Source organism: Cydia splendana, chromosome 19 (assembly GCF_910591565.1).
Source record: "Cydia splendana chromosome 19, ilCydSple1.2, whole genome shotgun sequence".
Taxonomy (NCBI): Eukaryota; Metazoa; Arthropoda; class Insecta; order Lepidoptera; family Tortricidae; genus Cydia; species Cydia splendana.
Window position 1 is genome coordinate 3,316,546 of NC_085978.1, and position 23,597 is coordinate 3,340,142.

Genomic DNA, 23,597 nt, shown 5'->3' on the forward strand with positions numbered 1-23,597 from the left:
TCATAAGTTAAAACATTGGCGCCACAACCGGAATCCTATAACAGGAAATATGCTACGGCGGATCGCGGTCCGGATCCAGACCGCCGACCTATATTATTTTTTTACTTATTTAATAAACTCAAGTAGAAACGGACCGCGATGGTAATATTATTTTAAAAACCGGACCCCTGAAGAAACTAATTGGTGGCCCCTGTGCAACGCCTTAGGAGAGAGTGAGGAGTGGGGTTCAATGGGTTTATTGTTTTCTTATCTTAGCCTAGCTAGAGCACATATATCACTCTTAAATCTAGTAAGTAAAGTGGCTCTGGCTGTAGAGAAGAAAAGAAATAAAATAAGATGGAGTGTAAAAAACCGGGCAAGTGCGAGTCGGACTCGCGCACGACGGGTTCCGTACCATAATGCAAAAAACGGCAAAAAAAACGGTCACCCCTCCAAGTACTGACCCCGCCCGACGTTGCGGAACCCTAAAAAAGGTGGAGAAAGACCCACTGTTACTCACACGTGTAATACTAATCAGGCGCGGATCCACCGTTGTGGGCACGGTGGGCATGCCCACAACCCTAATAGAGTGCCCTATTGATTCCCCGAGTAGAATTACGCCGATTTTTGTTTCGCAGACGCTTTGGCAGAGGAAAATTTGGCAGAATTTCATTAGGTATAAGTACGCAGAGTAGTCAGTTGATCGATACGTAGATTTATTTTTCGTAGAATGATCGTTTGGTGAATGTCAAAATTGCCCGAGTAAATTAACCATTGGCCGAAACACGGTACCTATTACTTAGTTAAATAGCACTTAGGAGTGCAACTAGGGCTGTCGTAAGTATTTATATCAGCTGACAACTCAAATTATTAGTAATACAGAATAAACAGCAATTTTTTAAATTGTTTAGGTACTTATGGAGTCTTAAATTTAAACATTCAGAAATGTTTGTACAATTTCTTAAAATAATTCCAGCTTTTAATTGATAACCATGACCTAAGACAGGAGTTTTAGACCGCTGATCTATATCTTACAAAAAATCGCATGCCATTTTTGGTAGAATTCTGACTACTTAATTAAGTATTAGGGGCAAGTGCTCTACATGTGGACATTTTCCAGATTTTGGCCTTATTTGGTTCATAAATCATAAACTATTGACAATGTCGAAAACTTATTTATTTCTTTTGAACAATAATTAAATAGCCTATAATTGCAGACTAGTTTTATCACGTTAGCTAAATAGGAACCAGAGATATAATATACATAAATGTTAAAATTGATATTTTTATCCATAGGTACGACTACTGTTTGTACCTATGGAGTGTATGATATTAGGCAGGGTTTGTACCTATGGACAATATCTCGAGGTCTACAAAGACCTCGGAATCATCGTATACGAGGGTCGCACTGAAATATTCGGGAATGGGACACTTAGAAATAACATAATAGAAACAGGCATATAATTTATAAAAATGTAACTCTTTATAAAACTTTTAAGGTATATTCCATTTGGTTGTCATTTGTATTTAAGAATTACTGGCAATTTGAAAATTGTATGTCGAACATTATTTGAATTTTTGACCAAGTGATTTTTCGGATCATATTTTTAAACGGTTTTCAATATGCCCTCAGCTAACAAATAAAAGTTACAATGGGCTTCTGTTATTTTTTTATGAACTAGAGTTCATCGTACGCTCGTTTGCAGTTAAAATTAAATATGAAAGTCACTTTCATTTTATCCCATGGGTGATCTTAAAGAAGCATGTCATTCCAAAGCGACGTCAAAAATTAAAATCGCATTTGTGCTGTTAATTAAAAAGACTGCCAAAAAAGTTGCATATCGGCAGATTTCGACATTCCTAAAGATTCATATGACAACAGTAAAAAAAATCTTTTATATATATATATATGTAAAAAAACTTCAATTCCGTTGGCTACTCCACGAATTTCATACAAAACCACTAAGGCCCCAAAATCGCCATACAAAAAGGACTTTGGAATTATGAGCCGTGTGCATTACAGAATGATTACTTTCAAAAGAAAATTTATATGCGTGGTCAGTTTGAGTTTAAGTATGCATTAAAATAAAGATTGACTGTCTAGATGCGACAGTTTTCTCTATTCCCGACATTTTCAGTGCAACCCTCGTAGTACGCAAAGCTTTAGACGAATAAAGCTTGATTTTTCGTTAGTCAGGGTGTCCATAGGTACACTACTCTACCTCCTTTTTATTAACCATACTATTTAGTTATCAATTAAACATCTGGCGAAATGCGTAAACTATAGAAAACAACAATGAAACCTTGAAGCTTATTTACAAACTTGTGAATTCGGTAAATGATATTACCGAATTCACAAAAAACATTTATATTACGAGGATACAAATTTTGTTCACCGTACATTTATTAATATGGTGAATAACTAATTGTGAGTAATATAAGAAAATGTTTTTTTTTAAGTTCCCGATGGTAGTCTATCGTTAGTAGTTCTTTAAATACCGGCAGTGCCCACAGGTAAAACCGTCCACACTACTTAAAACACTTATATGTAGGTAGTGTAATCGAGTGCCACTTGACAAAAACTTTTAAAAAAGTTATAAAACGTTACTCCACTGAAGGTTGCTTGATGAAAAGATTACTCTACCATATGAAATTCTTCTAATAATTGGTCTGCTAATTTACACAGAAGCGAGCTGAATGATATGTGATTCAAGAGTCTACCAAAAGTTACATCTACGAATAATTGACTCTGCGAAACCATTTTCGGCGTAAAGTTTAAAAAGCAAATTGACAATCTGTAAAAAATTGTTCGGGGAATCACAGTGAATACAGAACCCTAATTATTTGCAAGAATATAGATTATTTACTACCAGGGGCAATTATTTCTAGCTTAATGCCAGCTTTTAATTTACAGCCGAAGGAGTTTTTAGCGTAGTTAACTATCTAAGTGTGTATAGACTGAAATAAATAGCTTGCGATCCCTCTGCGAATTTATTGGTCGGGGAATCATCAGGTACCCTCGACTCGCACTTGGCCGATTTTGGAGTGGCTGTGACCACAACCTTTTTTGAGGGCTGGATCCGCGCCTGATACTAATACTTACATCACCATACGATTAAGAGCCAACGGGAGTGGTCATTTCTCCATACAAAAGTACTCCTCGTTTTCCTCCGTGGTTTTTGAAGCTAGAGCAATGATTTTTTCAACACAGATTAATATTGTCAATATCTGTGTCGGACCGTTTTCCTTTTTTTGATATTTTTGTTTTTTAAGGCGCTAGAGCCCTTCAAAAATGGCCAAAATGGCCTAATTGACTATGCCGCAATGAGAGGCGTGGCATTCAAAACTGATATCAATTAGCCAAAAAAGCAAAACGCTCCGACACAGATAATTTCATAATCATTTAGATTTCCAAATTTGGTTACGATTGGTTAAGTTTTGGAGGAGGAAACAGAGGAGTACGAAACCTCGATTTTTGAGATTTTTACGCAGGATTTTTCGCCTTGTCCTTATCGCACTACTTTTAGGTGCCGCTTCCGTTAGCGAGACGGGTATATTTACCTAAAATATTTAAAACTCAGCTCCTGTTTCGTCTTAAGCCAAAAGGTACAGATGTAGTGCATAATAAGTTTCCATCGTATTTTCACGGAAACGTACGAACGTGTCTTGCTATTTCAGTGTCTCGGTACAAAAAGTACTGAGCTTGATTGAAGTAGCATGACGAATACGAACGTTTCCTAGAGAATACGATGGAAAACAATTTTAAGCACTACCTACATCTGTAAGAGATGCTGCGTTGTTTGAGCCTTCTTCATCTGACAAGTTTTATGTTAAATGTACATGCAAAATTTGAGCATATCTATGTTTAAGTGTAAGAACAAGGTGATCGTTTTTCCTGTGGACATAGTCATCGTTACATTGATTGCCGGGAACTCGCTAGGCGGGTTCTCTGTTCGTAATCGCTTTTCTCTACAAAGCGAGAAAACGCTGAGACAGGATACGTAACGGCTACGCAGAGCAGTACGTCTACCATCAGTTTTGACATTAACATATACGCTCACGTCTACGTGATTTATTTCTGTACATCTCGCTTGCACTAATATGCGAGTACGAGCGAGATGCATAGAAAGTAAGTTACGTAGACGTGAGCGTTATGTCAATGTCAAAACTGATGGTAGACGTATAGAGCGTAGAGCTACGAAAAAGTTGGCAGTGAATGTGCTAAATAAGCTTGGCTTAACTCAAAATGTTTGTGTGCTTTCTGTTCCCGAGTGTAAAAGAAAAATTGTTGGTACAGGCCCAAACTACGTCAGAGGCAACTTTTACCGGTAAAATATACATTTGCATGCAGTGTTGGCCGAAAGTTAATGCGAATTGAAAAAGTTGGCCATTAACCATTATAAATTGAACCTTATACCGTAACGGACGATTACAGTTTACGATTCAATTTATAATGGTTAATCGCCAGCATTTTCAATTTGCATTAACTTTCGGCCAACACTGTTTGCATGTGTGCAGTGAAGGTTAAGGCTCCAATATCCTAATTTTTCGGAATACTTAGGTATTATACACTCGTCTCTTTTTAGCTTCAGTTTTGTACCATATCTAAGTGGGTAAAATATGACCTATTAACCCTTTATCAGGCTGAGGGAGATATATCTCCCACATTCGGCACTTCAGAAGGGCTCTAGAAAGCGAAAAATGTTACGATAGTTATTTAAACATTTTTTTAGCTTTCAATAAAGAAGGAAGTACGAGAAAATTTTGTTAATTAACAATTGCCTAACTTGTTGAAAAAATAACTTTGAGAAAAATGTCTACTACTACATTTTCTGACATTTTTTAAATACGCCATAATATTTCAAATTTTTCAATGAATATTTGAGCGTTCCTTTTATTTTTTGCCATTTTTATTTATTGTGACCTTTTTTGCCACTTTGTGTTATTTCTACTCAGAATCACGAGCTCTGTCGATCCTGATGGGATAAAAAAATGTCCTAGAGTTTTTTTTCTATTGTGTTACCATTTCCCCATACACTTTGTATGGCGGTAACAAAAAGGAAAGTTTGAAAAATGTATGGAAATTTAAGGACACTTTTTTTCTCCTATAAGGATGAAAAGGGCTCGCGATCCTGACTAGAAATAACACAAAAGTGACAAAAAGGTCACAATGGCAAAAAATAAAAGAAACGCTCATTTAATACCTTTAAAATAATAGTTAATGTTACGTATAGTGTAGTTTGTAGATTTCTAACAGGCCCCGACGGCTAATCCTTTGTCTATTGTTAAGTAAACCCGCTTGTGCTACCACCTGCATAAAAATCGTTCGTTCACTTTACCCGGGTAATTGAATTACAACTAGTGATGTACCGACTATTGATTTGGCCGACTAGCCGACTAGCCGACTAATCGGCGCTCGAATGGCCGATTAGTCGGCTAGTCGGCCAAATCATTAGTTTCGTATAAGTTCAGATGAAAAACAATAGTTTTGCTCCTTTGGTTGCGCTATTCATCATAATTTAGCTAGGCTAATAGGTGTTCTCTACAGTTCAAAGACCTATCACAAGAATCCTCGTTAAATTTCTATCTTTTCTTTAGTCCTTTTATTTTGCGATCCTGAGCAGACCGTCAGTACAGCTTGTAGGAGGTATTTCCAAGGCTCTATTTCCCGTACGTAGTCGCCAGTTAAGAACCTATCCCCTGTGGTCAGCGTCTTTACGAGCAACGTGCCCTGACTAAGTCTCAACATTTTCAAATAACATTAATAGTCCCTCGTTCCTCATGGCTCCACCATAAAAAAAAACAAAAACGAAATAATAAAATAAAAAAAAAATAACTATCGAACTTGCATATGAAATTACACGACTTTACGACGAATTACAAACTGATTCAGTTGAGATCGACCTGTAGAGGAAAATACCAGCCCAGCAACATACGATAACGATCAAACGGTCAATTATATGAACCATAGACTAAACTCTAAATCTTAATTAGATTCCAAAAAAAGTAAGACAATGTTGCCGCTTTTTACTAGCGCGTCTTGTATTTATGTAAAAATAAGTAAATAAAAGTACTTTTTTAAATCGTAGGAGTAAAATTACCAATAAATAAATTATCTTAGCGTATTTATTTATAAAAAGGAATTTACTATTTTACAAACAAATTATTGCAGTGGCAACGTGGCAAAAATACGGGGGTGCGGGGGACGAGGTCAGCGAGTTCCCGTGCCGTGATTGGTTCGTCCAAAGACACGGACGTCACACAAAGACACTTTCGACTCGAAAATGGAATAAAACTACCGTATTTGTGGCAGAGGGGGTAGAGCTGCTCAGTCTGGAGGATGTCTTGTCTGTGATATCAACAAAAGTTTTCGTATGCACCCTAAATAGGTATTTTAGTAAAATAAACATAAAACATATCGTAAATATTGACTGTCGAATTATTTTTTTTTCTGTTTTTCTTTCACTAATAAAGTGCCGACTAATCGGCCATTTTTGCCGACTAGTCGCCGACTAATCGCCGACTACAAATGTGGCCGGATAGTCGGCTTTCCCGACTAGTCGGCGACTAGTCGGTACATCCCTAATTACAACTCCTATGGAAATTACAATAAGGGCTTGTGCACAAATCACGCGAGGTGTTTTCGGCTACTTTTTGACCCCCTTTGGTGATATTTGGTGAGGTTTTTGGCTACCCCCTCCCCCCACACAACCTCACGTGTATTTTTTTGAATTTTTTTCATTCGACCTAATTTTAAGATAAATAGTATTGTATATAGAAAATCTTGTTTATTTATCTATTTCGTTAAATAGACTCGCTATTTTGAAGTGCAGAGTGAAGATTTATGTTTAACGAAACCGAGAAAAAGTATCTACTCATGTGGTAGGTTTTTCTTTCTTAGTTCCGTTCACTGTAGAAAAATACACGTGAGGTTTCCTTATACCCCCCTCCCCCAACGTGATCTATCGTGACCCCCCCTCCCCCTATCAAACCTCGCGTCATTTGTGCACAAGCCCTAAGATGCAAAATGAACTAATGGATAAATATTTTTCTAGGATGTGTGTGGTCCGTTCAACTCGCCGGCACTCAGACTACGGTTACTGAGTGCCGGCGAGTCGAACGCTATAGAACCAGTCTAAAATGTGTCATCGAGATGCGTAACAAAGTCGCGTTAGGGGTCATCCATTAATTACGTCACACTAATGAAATCGGCAATTATTCATTTAATATTATATCAAAATATTTTTGACAAAAGAAATATTAGTAATTTTATAAGTTTTATAACCCAAAACAGATTAAGAAATAAAATTAAACGAATAAAAACGATTAACGTTTCAAAAACTTGTTATTTAAATGTATATTAGCGTATAAAATAATTTAAATACATTTTCGGTTACTGATGAAGTTAAAGTGACGTCACAAAGTTTGTGACTCCTCCTCCCCCTTGTCAAAACATGTTACATTTTCTTGACCCCCTCCCTCCCCCTAAACGTGTGATGTAATTAATGGATGACCCCTTATCGGAATCTTAAATACAAGTTGCGCAGACATCTTTTAGAAAAGTCTCTTAGTTAAGTAAATCTCATAAAAATCTGAAAGCAGGTATATAGATATATATGTATATATTTATATATATATATTGTATTATATGTACACATATGTATATTAGTATTTTATGTATGTAAGTATAAGTAAGTATATTATAGCAGTATGTATATTTGAAATAGTATGTTGTTCAACATAAAATTTATGCTTAATATTAAATTTTTCGTACTTTTAATTTTTCTTGCACCTATTACGACTTGTTCTCTGTTTGGCTCGAGGGTTAACTGGTAGAGAATGCCTTCTGGCATTAAGTTCGCCTTTTGTACAATTTTTACTGTGCAATAAAGTTTAAATAAATAAATAAATATCGGAGAGCGCACCTTCACTAGTTTTTTGAGCGTTGGACTAGCCCGCGCTCAGGTGCCAATTAGAATAATTAAGACCCTTTTTTTGCAGGTAAGTAGCACGTGCGGTTTTACTTAACAATAGACAAAGGATTAGCCGTCGGGGCCTATTAGAAAGCTACAAACTATACTCGCTTTTTCACGCCACACGCGTTTCCCGAAAATGAGGCACCGAGGACTGTGTTCAGCGTTAAAAATAAAAAGTATAAATAATGGATACAGTTCTGCAATTATGGAATGTTTTATTGGAAATATCCTCCTTCTTTTGGTTTCTTAAATATTAATACTTTTTGAGATATTGGGGAGATAAAAAATATCTACTTATTCCTCCTTTTTTTGTTTATAAATTTTGATATTTATTGTGTGCGATAAATACATTATTCTAGACATCATTACGAATCTAATGAGGTATCACACGTATTTTTAGGAGCAGTATATCTATTTTTCACCGTTTTCAGTTTCTTGAGTAGACTATGACTCTCACATTCGATAGAGTTAGACCAGCGGTCGGCAACCTTTTAGCAGCCAAGGGCCACACGAACGAAGACGAACGAAGTTGACGCGGGCCGCACTTTGATAACATTTATGACTTTATCAGACATTGACGCTTATCAATATTATACATACAAAATAGCCAGGGAGGCTCGCGGGCCGCAAGTGAGAGGTTTGCCGCCCGCGGGCCGCTTGTTGCCGACCGCTGAGTTAGACCACGAATAGTCTGCAGCGATTTTGATAGCCCACGCAGTGCAAGTGTTATTTATACGTCATAATTTCATACAAGTTTGACGTTTAATATGACACTTGCACTGCGTGGACTATCAAAATCGCTGCAGACACTTCTTGGTCTAACTCTATCATTTTTGAACTGTCAGACTGATAAATAAATGGTTAATCGATGTAAATCAGAAAGCACAGTAGTGCCCGCCAAGTCAAGCAAAAATACAACTGTTCCCATAGATGTAAGTAAATTGAGGTAGATATGGTACCAGGCGCACGATCGTGAGCCATTAAATATAGGTTCCGGAACCTATATTTAGTTAGTCGTATGGGTGACGCCAACCTGTCAAGCTGTCAAAATCGTTGGATCAAATTTTAGTTTTGTCAACTATGAACGTCACACGTCTACATAAATAAAAGGTCATTGACTGTTCCATCCGTTTCTGAAGCCATTCGTGCATTTTAGACCCCCCTCACATAGGGGTTGCCAGATGATCAGGATTTGGCGGGATTCTCCCGATTTTTAGCATATGTTCCCGATTCCCGACAAAGTGAAAATTGTCCCGAAAAACAGCTTCACGTTATAAAACAATAATTTCATGTTCCGAACTGTCGTCGAGCGAGCGAGCGACCCGCGTTGATTTTTATTAGGTTTTTTTGTTTGTTCAAGATCTCAAACGATTTATACTATTTTTAGGGTTCCGTACCCAAAGGGTAAAACGGGACCCTATTACTAAGACTTCGCTGTCCGTCCGTCCGTCCGTCCGTCCGTCCGTCCGTCTGTCACCAGGCTGTATCTCACGAACCGTGATAGCTAGACAGTTGAAATTTTCACAGATGATGTATTTCTGTTGCCGCTATAACAACAAATACTAAAAACAGAATAAAATAAAGATTTAAATGGGGCTCCCATACAACAAACGTGATTTTTGACCAAAGTTAAGCAACGTCGGGAGTGGTCAGTACTTGGATGGGTGACCGTTTTTTTTTTGCTTTTTTTTTGTTTTTTTTTTTTGCATTATGGTACGGAACCCTTCGTGCGCGAGTCCGACTCGCACTTGCCCGGTTTTTATATAAAAACGTCTATGGGCAGAACAGCAGACGTAGTGCCAATAATGTAAAATATCGTTGTTTTAATACAATTACTTTAATTTGAATGTTTTATTTTTCCCGACTTAAGTCCCAAAATCCCGAAAAATTGATATTTTTTCCCGATAATAGCTCCTTTCGATCTGGCAACCCTACCCTCACAGCTTAAAATACGCAATTTTAGTTCTGTTTTGTAGTCGCTTTGTAATCCTGTATACTTAAATATGAATGACTAGTGCAGTTCCTGCATTTTTTTGTCACATTACCTATAAAATTTACTTTACCTAAAGTATATGTGCCATTCTCAACCAAAGGGTTACTTATTGTCGGTTGTCAATAAGGCGATATTTCCATGTAGCTTTAATTTGAAATCAACCTTATTAACAAGCGACAATGTGGTACCTTTTGGTTGAAAACGTCACATATGTAGGTCGGTAAATTAGCCTTTTTCCAGGCATAGTAGGATTGATCGATCACTTAAGCGCCAATAGAATATTAACTTTAGCATTCCGATTTAGGGTCCAAATAGATTGTATACTTTCAGGAAAGATGACTTGTCTTCAAATTAATATTTTTTTCTACTTTCCATTATTATAAGAGCTTATAAAATTTTGTATGAAATCAGTTTTTCGTCATTAAGGTCCGCGAAGACCCGTTTAGCAAGACCGAAGGATGATCCTGCAGGCGGGCTGACTCACAGGTTCAGGACGTTGACTAACTCCCGTTCAAAAAGCGACGTCAAACCTAATATGGTTCATACCAATAACGACCTACCAACCAACCAACCTACCTACCACCAACCACCCAACCTACTTATGGCAAATATTATAGAGACTAAAAATTCAAGTGAGTGAAACCGTTGTCGTCTAAACAGTTTAAAATATGTCTTACGAAAGTTTAATTTCGATTTTATGGTTCATATTAAATTGTACAACGGGACTTAATCGCGTATTTACGTTTTAAGATTTACCTCCCGACGTTTTGAGGACGGCGTTGTCCCCGTGGTCTCGGAGAAGACTGGCTAAAGTTGACATCAATCAGAGATTAATAGAGTTGTAAAATATATAATGTGTATAAATCGTGTGTTATATAGTTCATATTTCGGAGAAAAAGCGTTCGTGTAGGGCAGTTAGGCAGGTACCAAAATGAGCTGTTATATGTGTCGCTTAACTTCAAACTCGGGTAAATCCATTCGACCCTCTCAGCAAATATCTACCTTTATTACCTTTTCTTAATACCAAAATCGCATAATCTGACAGATGGATTTACCCGAGTTCGAAGTTAAGCGACTCACATGAATTTGGACTTCATAAATAAGGCGGCAAATTTGCTACGTATTCAAACTCGCTTGTTTCTTCTCAGAATGGAAGTTCTTTTCGGTAGCCAACCGGCAGCTCCGCCACCGGCAATCGAAGGACTGTTCTGACAAAGTGACAACGGAATGGGAGTGAAGTTTATTCCCACTAGTTCTCACCAAGTTGTTACCAGTGGTAACTACTGGGATTTTTTTCCCACTGGAATAATTTTCCCAGTAGTTACCTGTAGGAAAATGTGGGGAAAAATTCCCAGTAGTTACAACTGGTAAGAACTTGATGGTAACTTGTAGGAATAACCCGAGTGAAGCCAGGGAACTATAGTCGCAACAATAAAAGTCTGCAGCGGATTTGATAGCCCACGCAGTGTAAGTGTTATTTATACGTCATAATTTCATAGAAGGTTGACGTTTAAAATGACACTTGCACTGCGTGGGCTATCAAAATCGCTGCAGACTTATTACGGTCTAACTATGAAGTTTCTTATACAATAAAATTTGCGAACGTTTTATCTTTGACAGACTGTGTGGTGCAACCGACCCTATAAATGAGACAATTGCTTTTTCACCTCAGCAGCTCGAACAAGGGTACTTTGCTTCTTAAAAACAGTGAGCAAAATGCGATTTTGCTCACTGAGTCATTTTGTCTCACTCAGTGAGCAAAATCGCATTTTGCTCACTGAGTGAGACACACTTAGTGAGCAAAATGCGATTTTGCTCACTGAGTGAGACAAAATGACATTCAAGTGACCTTTATAGTCAAATGTCATTTCAACATGCGGGGTCTAATACAAGTTCGATATACTTGGGTTCTATTATCTCTGTCCCTCTAGGTATGTTCTCACTGCTTAATAGGGTGAAAAATTTTGTGTACTACACGAGATCAAAGTTATTTACATCTCGTGCGCTTTTGAATCCCTTACTACGCTCAAGATTCTAAATTAGATTCACTCGCTACGCTCGTGGATCTATTATAGAATCTTTCGCTTGCACGGGACTCAAAATAAGCACTCGAAGATATATCAAACTTTGATCTCTTGTTGTACAAATAACTATGTTCTATTACTGATACAGCCTACTCGACACTTAAAAGTAAAAGTTTGTTTATTCCACTGAAGGTCAAAATGCTGACTGCATCCTCGGAATCATGTCGATGGGGCCCAATGTGTCAAGATTGAGGGTATTTTTATTTATTTTACAGCAGGTAGGTATTAAATTAGTTTAATCTTATAAGTAGACGTTAAATGTTATAAATAAATATTTTTATTTCATACCGCTCCACACAAGGGCTTCGCCAAGGAGGGACAGGGGGGAGGGGCAGCTAACCCCTAGAGTAAAATTTGTTACTAAATGTATGCCCCTCCCCCTCCCTTTGGACATATGTATAAACTGAAAATATTGGCAAATGAAACATCGGACAATTAACTTTAGAGCTTACGATAGGTAACTCGTTATTATTTTTATTTTAAAAATATATGAATGTCGAACACCGCGCACTACAAATTAATATTTTTATTTAAAAAAAATGTATGAATGCCTTGTTTGAAGTGATACTTTTCAGATGAAAGATGATATTATGTAGTCTAAATTGTGCAACTCTTATTTATTGAAAATCACCTCACTGTAATATTACGATGGCAAAATGGCGACAAAGAATAATAAGTTCATTTTTTGTTGAAAGAATATATTGTTTTGTATGAAAAGGTAAAACGATTATTTCATAAATGAATTCCTCGTCTATAATTTAGGTATGCGAAAATTATAGGTACCGAACTTGACCTGTTAGCTACCTACATGTAGGTAGAGACCGAGCGTAAACAGGGGGCTTACCGCGAAAACCGAAATTCACAAATTGCGGCGATATTTCTCTTTTACTCCAATGAAGGCGTAATAAGAATGACAGAAATAGATGCCCGCTATTTGCGAACTTCGATTTTCGAGGCTGGCCCGCCGGAGCTGCCTGTCCCCCTTCTTTTGTGGAGGGTAGCCCAGTGGCAACCGGCGTCACCGACAAATCTGGCAAATAATCCGGCGTTAGACAAATCTGCATACCTGCTACATGCAGACGACGACGCTGTCTCGATTACACTATCTTACGAACGTCGATGACATCGTAAAATACGAGACAAGTCCAGATTCATCCTAAGGGTCGTGAAATTGGAATCTCGACACAGTGTGAATTTTAATACTTTTGTGCTGAGCGTTCCGACTGAACATTTAGCGACCTTCACCAAGGAGGAGTTTTAGCCGAAGAGTCAAGTTCCGACGGTTCCGCGGCCGGCTCCCAGACACTGCGGGGTTGCGAACTGCGTCGTTGTGCCTTTTAGTTTTAAGATATATTTTATAATAATATGTATGCTAGTTTTAAGGTATTTATCTATGGGCCAATAGTTGCATGAAAATAAAGATTTTCATTCATGCATTTCTGTACTTAGGTACTTTCTCTACTATAATTAGGGTGTTAGCTTGTTTTCCCGAAACAGAGTACCTACAGTACTATACAATCTCTCGAGCTATCGACCCTTCAATACGTTGTCTGTTTCTCGCGTTGACATTTTCTATAATTTAATGACTAGAGATAGGTATGTTATGTTACAACGAGGAAACCAGTGCCTGTAGTCGAGTAGGTAATCCAGTCTCTTTGGAAGCAGTCAGTCAAGCAGACGAAATGAAATACCAGTATACCACACACGTCACCATAGCAGTAGTGGTCCTTCTACAAAGAAATGACTATTTCTAAATCAAGTGAAACTACTATCCTGTTGATTGTTATCCGTTCTCAGACAGTTTTAAGGAAGAGTAAAAACCACGGACCGTAATATAACATTCATTGCCACCAAATTACGACCCGAATTCGTTTCATTTGTGAACGCCCAACTTTTGGAATAAGGGTTTCAGCCAGCACTTTTACTGGTCCTGGGGGCCAATATTTGAGATTCGAGAGCTTGAAAATCTTGAAATAGAAGGCGAGTTGAGCTAACTCAACGAACGACTACGAACTAATTCTTAGTAGTTACCACTAACTCGATTTGCTGGGAATTTTTATTCCCAGTAGTTACCACTGGTAACAACTTGGTGGTAACAACCCGTACCGAAGGTACAATATGTTTAAAAATATTTCGTTCAAATTTGCTGAGGTCCACCCGCCATCCTGACGCTCAACTCGCCTTCTATTTCAAGCTCTCGAATCTCAAATATTGGCCCCCAGGACCAGTAAAAGTGCTGGCTGAAGGCCCGATTCGGATTTTGAAATATATATCTATTAGATATCTTTTAGACATCACCAAGATACGATAACGATATGTTTAAGATCTAACCTGTCAAATTTGACATTTGCGCGATTCTGGAGATACACTTGAACGATTTCCACAGGATATGACTTAGAGATCTAATTCATATCTTACTCTATCTAACGTAAAAGAGACATTGGTTGCCCGAATTGGGCTGCAAAAGAGAACTAGTTGATATCTAAACTATAACGTATCTAGAATGGATCTAGTATTACGTGTCGTCTCTTGTGAATATCTTGAAGATCGAATACGGCAGTATATCCCTTTATTCCAAAAGTTAGGCGTTCATAAATGAAACGAATTCGGGTCGTAGTTTGGTGGCAGGTAAGGCGAGTAGTCGATTACAATCACATGCCTACGCTATTTTTGCATGAACTTTATAATTATAAATACGTTTTTTCACTTCAATCGAAAGACCGTAGTGTCAGTAGTACAGAAAGAACTTGCTGGCGGGCGTTTGTCACTGAGTATGAGTAGTCGGCAGTCAATACCCAGATGCCAAACCCCTTGGGCTATGATCTTCATGACTTTCGCCTCTACCACTGAAAAGGGTATCGCTCTCTTCAATACTATTCCCTATATTTATACAAGGCATTTACATTCTACTAATAAAATAAGAATGATTGTCACTATCTCTCAATTTCTATGGCTCGTAAGTATTTAAAAATAGCATTTCATCATTTTTTACAGATTACCGGCATTACCGCTGTTAATTCCAAAATCGGCTGGGCTAAGGGGCTAAGTTAATTAATCTAAAGAATAGACCCTGCAGGTGTCTGAATATGAAGAGCCTCAACTCTGTATACCTATTCAGTGTTTCAAAAGACTTGGAGCGTATTGGTTACCGCAGATTTCTGGGGTACGTTTAAGGTAGTACTTAGTAGTAGACAATTCTGAGGGTTTTCCAATATTGATGGGCAAATGACTTAAAATAATCGCGTCCATCGCATCCATATCATGTCGCTTCGCATGCAGGACTCTGGCCAAAGAGATTTCTCAACCTAATAAGTAATAATCCTCAATATCTGATGACTTTCCGGTTTCACGCACCACTCAGTTTGATCGCCAAATCTTAAGTTTCCGAAAAGTGTCATCAATAACGAAAATTTGTATCTACTACCTACTTTAACGAAACCCTGAATATTGGTGCTAACAAAGCATATACAGTGTACAGTGAAGGTTGTGCCGCAACTCACAACTACTGATAAAGCATACCTACTAAAGTATGTGTCTCTGTACCTTTTTCCTTTCTGTTGTGGTACTGGTACGGTACGTACAACTTTCAGCAGCCGTATCATATTATTATGTAAAGGAAAACGCAACCCATGCAGGCAGCAGCGGTTTCACGTCGAATTTCCAATGGCAGTTCCAGCATCAGTGGCGATTCCATGACATTGAGTGGATCCAAATGGATAAGCAACCTAATAAGTAATACAGTACAGCGTAGATGCAAAGACGACTAACGATGACCCTTTGGTGTAATCGACGGCGAAATCTAAAATTAAGGTGAAGTCGAAGACTTAGTGAAAGCTAACAAGTGTACCTACTAAAATGTGACCAGCTCAACAAGCTGGGATCCATGTGATGAGATCCTTGGTTTATGTCCAATCCGCATACTGTTGCTGTTAAATCATACTATTTACACAGCGCATTAGTATTGAATATTTACCTACATTAAAAGGACGCCTGGCTGGCGCGTACTTTTCAAAATTACAAATGTAAATAGCAGAGTTCCGGTTCTTTATACTCCACATTTAACAAATGAAGAGCAGACTGTTGCGGACATCGCAGATATAATTTGGTAGGAACTTTGCGATAAATGTCAAACTTGGTGTTTCTTCAGTAGGTTGATCGGCCCCGTTGACCCGTCCTCATTCACCACTGGTTGACAGAAGGTTGCCTACATGGAATAGTACCCTTTGCGCACTACACGTTTTAAGTCTTTTCGGTTTTGATTTGGTCGGCGTCTGCGGCGTCGTCTCGCGGATTCAGACTCCAGACAGATATGAGCCCGTCGAGGCAGGATAAATCAACGAATTAGTAGAGATAAAAAGTGATCAAATCCATCAGTGCCCGGGGCAGGAATCGTAGAGCAGCATAATTTATATAGTAGTGTTTGCTACTTAATATAAATATGTGACGTTCCACGGGAAAAGGTACCTTATGAGGGTTTCTAGTTTCGGAGATATTAAATGTTTTGTAAAGAGGTGAAAAAATGCTCAATTTTTTTTTATTGTGTGATCTGAAACCTTAATGCGTAACGTTTGTTTACCTGTTTTTATTTTTGTTATAAGTTAGTTATAAGCCTAGTAATGTCGTCTCAGAGTTTAGTAGAAAAGGTACCTTATGGAAAAAAGATTGAAAATTCCCAAAAAAACTAGTCAATACGGGAAAAGAAGTTTGGTAGAGAACTGTATTAGCATTCTGCAAAACTAATTTGATAATTTCAGTTCTGGTTGGGGCGCCTCGCAAATATTATAACCGTACATAGACCGACATCACAAATCCAAGTAGACTGCTATTATACCAAAGTTACTCTCGTCAAGTCTTTCTTAACTAGAATAATCTTCATTTGGTTTGGTCGCATGCAGTAAATCAGCCATTGGTTTGCTGAAAAATGCCAATACCCGACGCATTACCTTATGGAATATCTGAGGTCATTGAGCCTCAATGCCGCTTATCTTCAATAGCAACCGAAATATATTATTGATAAGAAATAGACGATTTATACCATCTTAACCCCAAAATATTATTAGTTTATCCTAACTGTTCCATCATCATCATGCCTCATCATGTAACTTGACCACAAGGTACCTTTTCATTACATACAAATTATTGGTCTTTTTTAAGATTATTATGACGAAGAACTAATTAAATTGGGGGCAGTTTAATGTAAATTAATATTTTCTATTCATAAAAGATAAACTATAATATGATTGATATTTTGTAGTGATGTATTATTAGATTTATTTCCATAAGGTACCTTTTCGTAAATGTATGGAGCAAATACTGTTATTGTTATGTAAGTTTAAAGTGGCATAAGGGGTTAAATATAGTATTTAGTTGGGGTTTTAGGATTTATTTCATTTGAATGACAGAATTTCTTTCATATGTGCTCAGAAAAATTGATTGTGTGTCACATTAAAAGTAAAAATATTCAATTTTGTGATTTTATATGAAAAAGTCAGAAAATACATTTTCACCTCTAAATCGGTATTGTTTTTTGCTTAAACTGTCTGTCAGTGTCGTTTTCTAATAGATAAAATTTAAATCTTGAGAGCTCATTGCAATCAATCGTGAAAATGAAATAAAACTTTATTTTCAAGAGATTGGTTAGTATACACATAAATCAGTCGATATCAAAAGTTTCTATTTGCATTACAGAACAAGTCGCAATATTTTTTTAATCTCAGATATATAAGGCATTATTATTTGTAGTCAACTATGTAACTTACTTCAGGAACATAGTTTTTTAGGCGGTTAAACTTAAAACTTCTCTATCGTAAAGTTGCTCATTTCACAACATTATTTTCAAAAAATCATATCTCTGTAACTACGCAACCTAGAAGGTTGATCTTTTGTGTTATCGATAGCTTATTTATTGTAGATTACTGGGGTATGCATAACTCCATACCCGCCATAAGGTACCTTTGACCGTGGGACGTCACATATATTTATTAGCAGAATTCGTGCACCCACTGATCAAAGAACGGCAATAACCAACGCGCGTAGTTTTCAAATTCAGTTTGAAATTTTGAGAGTGCCTAAGTGTCCTGCAATAAGGTAAACGAAATAACCCCGCGAAGATGCGCTCTGCTCCACTGTGTCGAAGGTGTACTTCTAGTTTAAGTAGATATTTGCGATTTTCGAAATTATGCCGTTTACCAAGTTATCCTAAACATTGGTCTTCAGCTCTGCTGGCCGATTAGTTTGTGTCGTTGTAGTGATTACGCTGGAACTAAGATCTCGTGTAAAAGAGAATTCAAAATGTTTTGGCCTATGAGTGTTAAGGATTTTAACTGATTCATGCGCGATAGTTGTTTTTCTTTTCTAACAAGAAAATGTAGTAGGTAGTAGAACTTGACGCTATTGACTTAGGTCCCTTCTATTCTATCAGACATCAGAGCTCGCGTTAATGTAAATGACCATATTAACCGAATGCCCCTAAACCCTCAGGGATTTGAAACATTGGAGATTCTTCTCCTGGAAATACAGGCTAAGGAGATTTCTTATTTTAAGACTGGTCCTAGGTTTTCACTCAAGTTAATCGTCATAAATCCTGTTCTTTTTTTTACGTGTTTCATTCACTAGCGAAAAATAGGATTCCGAAAATGTTTAAAAATAATTGAAGCAATACGAAGCGTTATTCCAGCAACATCGTCCTTACGGTGGAAATTATTATCTTCTCTAGACGCTATCATATCGAGGACCAAGAAGATGTAGGTGCTTTTTACTACATGAAAAAAAAATATTTTCTCGCAGATGCAGATTGTGGTACAGCAAGCAGTTTCGATTTTTCAATCGATGCGTAGGTAGTTTTGCCGGAAGCTTTGACCACCTTACCTAGCCTATGAACCAGAATGGGGCTCTCCCTCTTCGGCTCACAAGATTTCAAATGTGCCCTTAATAAAACAAAGATAAAATGACAATGATAGTCATAATTCTTTGATTTACCAAGGGAACTAATGTAAGCAATAGGCTTAGATGTAATTAAGAGATGGATGTTTTTTTCCGGCAGCGCTCCCGCTTCGACACACAAGCCCCGCATGCTAAGCCGCATATGCTGGTGTAACCCGCACTCCTGCTTGAGATGGGATATGATGACTGCTGCAATACGAGTGGGCTTTATGACTTTCGAATATCTGCCTGTAGGAGAGGAATTGGTCCGAACGTCGCAACGAGCATAAAACCGCCATAGCACAGAATAACTAATAGTACTACACCATAGAAAGAAACAGTCATTCTCATTCAGTATATTTGCTTCTCAGCATGTGCTTTGAAAGTCTTATTACATAATTAGGTAATTCATCAATGACTTATCTTCCAAAGAATTTTAATGAGGCTGTTCACCTACAGTTGATGATTTTTAAACTACGGTACACATAAATATTACCTACATGCTAGGTACTGGTAATCAAAAAAAGGAATGGGTACATCGTTTCTCCGACTTACATTGAGACAATTTGTGAACTAAGTATATGGAAACCTATTATTATCTACTAGATATATTTGCAGCAGAAAAAGTGGCAGCGGTTTTTGAAATCGTACATAATTGGATCCCGGAAGTTGCTGTTTGGAAATTGACTTTTTTTTCAGAAGATTCTTGGTAGTTAAGCCTCCATTTATATACTTAAACTTACTCAAGTTATGAGCGGTGGTGTGCCTGAGTGTAGGTACATGTTTTAACTCTAAACTTGACTGTTTTGAGACAAACGAGAAGCAAGGTTATTTGCCAATTGTAGGGTATTAAAGACGGTGCTATTATAAAGAGATTATAAAACATGTTATCTTATTTTACTCATTCCTTTCACATTTTTAATATTATCTAAGGTTTCAAAGAACGTAAAATACGCCTGCCGATGTACTCACCATCCAACAACTAGTATCTGAGATAACTAGCAAAAATAAACCTAATAGTTTAAGAATTTAGGAAATCTATAGAATAAACTCAAAAATGCTCTCCTCTTTCTGCGTTTCATTCCATTCGCCTCCACAAGTGAGCTTGCATGCCAGTTCCGTTCGTCATACATATAATATCAAACGAGTAATATTTGCTAGATTTGAGCGTTCTTTTCTAATATTCGCCATTGTAAAATAGTATCAGTTTTAATCCGTTGTTTATATACTTTATACCTAGTTCTGTTTTATTAGAGATACCCACAGCTGTTCTTTCGAAAGAATTAGTGGTTTTTTTTTACCTTATGAAGACTTGTTCTGACAGAAAAGTACCTGCCTACCTGGCTGCAAAAATATTTTGGGTTGATATTTTTCCGTTCTGCATTGTGTGTAAACGTACGAGAGGTCATCTCTTAATCAATTTCCGGTAGGTGAGTGTCAGGTAAAAGTCAGTCGCCTGGCTAACTCAGCTAGCCAACAAATATGCCAATATTTCTGTGCCGTCTTGTATTCCAAAATATTATTGGCTTGTTCATGATCAAATGTTTGCTGATCTTGAACTTCTATCTTGTCGGAGCAACATGAATTCATGAGAAACAGATCAACATTCAACAGTAACAAACCTTTTAGCCTACACTAACCTACTATTCGAGTCTATGGATAAGAGAAAGCAGGTAGATATTTACCGATTTTAGGAAAGCTTTCGATAAAGTTGACCACCTGCTCCTTCTTAAAAAGCTTGCGTTCAATGGTTACCGCGGTAACCTTCTGCGATAGTTTGTTTCGTACCTCTCAAATAGGTCTAAAATTGTTGTAGTCAATGATTTCACATCATAGCGCAAATTAGTCACATCAAGGGTTATCCAGGGGTCCATATTAGGCCCACTCCTGTATACACTGTTCATTAACGATATGAAGCATGTTTTAAGAATTGCCATTTCTATCACTTATAAAATCTCTTTCTTTTAATAAAGATCCGTTCGTTGACCTTACACACACCAGCAAGTAACTCTCTCAAGTATCGTTAACCTTTTGAACGCCAAGGACACCTCCATGGACAACTTAAAGTAACCTTCACACTTAAGGTTTACATTAGCTCGCTTGCGCCCGTGACCTTGGCGTGCAAGTGTCGTTGTTGTTTATACCGTAAAGCGTTCAAAGGGTTAAGTGCTACGCCGTAGCCCAAATGCGTGAAAAAAGGTCTGACTAATGGATCTTTATACGACTGAGACTAAAATTAGTTTTTGTACGATATAGTAGAAAGTTTGCCATTTTAGAAAAAAAAAAAGGAATCAAAGTCCGATGCTGCTGGGTTAACGATTGCGACGCTGGGTTGAAGATAAGATAACGATTTCACTAGACTTATAAAAGTAACTAATATGTATAATATCAATAAAACTAAGCGTTCTATGACAGTTAAGGGTCTCCCCAAAAATATCGCCGCGGAATCGGCAAAAGCCGATAGAAAAAACCTTCATGTCTCCGGAATAAGAGCGAAAAGTCGTCATTCGGCTCGGCTCGCATCGGCCGACGCCTGCCAACGCGCCGATGCCTTTTTCGCTCTTATTGCGCAGACATAAAGGTTTTTTTCTGTCGGCTTTTGCCGATTCCGCGTCGATATATTTGGAGAGACCATTATACGTAAATTATTTTCCTGCGCTTTGCGTAATGTTGTAATGTAGTACCCATGTGTTGGGTAATATTTAATAAAAGGATAAGTACTCTTGTCAATTTTAGTGTGTTCGCCTTCAGGGAGCCTAGCCAAGGTGACATTCTTTGATAGAAATCGCCAATAAAAAAATTATAAATTGTATGGAATCACGTGACTTTTCGTAGTATCTGTCATCCCGATACATTATTATAGATGTAGTGCATAATTATTTTCCATCGTATTTTCACGGAAACACGCACGAACGAATCATGCTATTTCAGTTAGTCTCAGTACAAAAAGTACTGAGGTTGATTGAAGTAGCATGACAAATACGAACGTTTCCGAGAAAATACGATGGAAAATAATTATGCACTACCTACATCTGTACTTTTCGTTCAGTGTTTGTCGATGTACAATTGTCATGAGGCCGTGATGTGGTTTCCGGATGTGGTGCCAGTGTAATAACTGCCTTAGGTAGAGGTAGGTAATATTCGTCGTAGCAGATTGTCACGATATCGCCTCATGGTCAGTAAAAATAATAATAATATAAATCCTGTTATTCCTGTTAGATAGTTTCTTACGACCTGCTTGTTATTGGTTGAAATTGTTTTAATATCAATAATAAATTTATAGATAATACCGACTTATTATCTTTTATTATGTTTATATTTCTTTGTTATAGTCATTATTAAATCTCTACTTTAAAGTGCAGTTAATGCAGAATAAATACAGGTTTATCCAATTGTTCTGTGTATTACTGAGACTTTTGAACATTAAATGTACCTAATAATAAAATATTATGTACCCACAAGAATGAAAATTACTTATACAGTACCAGGTATAAGTATAAATAAAATCAACAAGGCATCAAATGCATAAGAAATTGTTCATACAGTTTATGAAGACCTATGCCCCTGATAAAATGACATTAGTTTTTCATATTTAATAATTATAGTATTATACACAGCTCCGTGCAATTTTCTTTTTATTCAGTGAATTAATGTTACTCTGTGATGTGCAGCAGAGTAAAAGATTTTATAAAATTCATGATTACATTGTTAAATTTGTTTTTGTAATTTAATTAAGACCTACACTTACATTGAATTCTTAAAGAAATTCATATTAAACAACTTCCTAGCAATCCTAGGTAAAATAAATAATTAAGTGAAATTCAGCAAATCTCCTCAAACAATGAAGATTTAAATATGTATCAGAAATACTTACCAGATAGATGAAGGAAAAGCACAACTAAATTTGTAGGTAGTTCCCGAACTCTTCTCAATGGCTAAATTAACACGTAAGAACTCATATGTGTTCATTTTGTACTGGACGGCATGCCCGGCACAGAAAGTGTTAAGATGCTTACAAGAAAAAACAATTGAATACCAACCAATCTGTGAAATCCTGGAAGAACCGCACTGCTTCTCTACTACTAAGTACTGTTGCAAGTCGCAGGTATCAAGTAGAACTATGAATACTCTATTCCAACCTTCCAAGTTTGTTTCATTCCATTTGTATAATAATTGGTAAAATAATATAACTACCTTAAGGGTCTGATTTTGGTTATTTAGTCCTTAGAAAGAGGATAACCTGTTATGAATTTGTATTAGCTATAGGGCTATAGTGTTTATATAAAATACATATAATAAGCTGGCACCTATATCATTACAGTTCTCATGAAATAGCTCAAATAAGCAATATTAGTAATAACTTAGAGGTTGTAACTAACATTTCTTATGGCTATCATAAGAAAAGTGAGAAGAGAATAAAAAAAATCACTTAACCGGTTCATTGCGTCTTGCATTTTTGAAAACTTTTGGCTGTGGCGGCATGACACGACAGGCGTGCCTTACGCCATAGAATATGATGGCACGCCTGTCGTGTCACACGCCACACGTTAAAACATTGATGACACGCCTGTCGTGTCACACGCCACACGTTAAAACATTGATGACACGCCAGTCGTGCCATCTGCACAGAAACGGTTAATGTGT

The 23,597-nt window shown here is 37.2% G+C and overlaps 1 protein-coding gene across 1 annotated transcript in view; it reads right to left on the reverse strand.

Moving 5' to 3' along the window:
• Positions 1-23,597, reverse strand: part of LOC134799865 (uncharacterized) — a 56,215-nt gene that overhangs the window by 31,224 nt on the left and 1,394 nt on the right. The gene's annotated exons all lie outside the window — the stretch shown is intronic.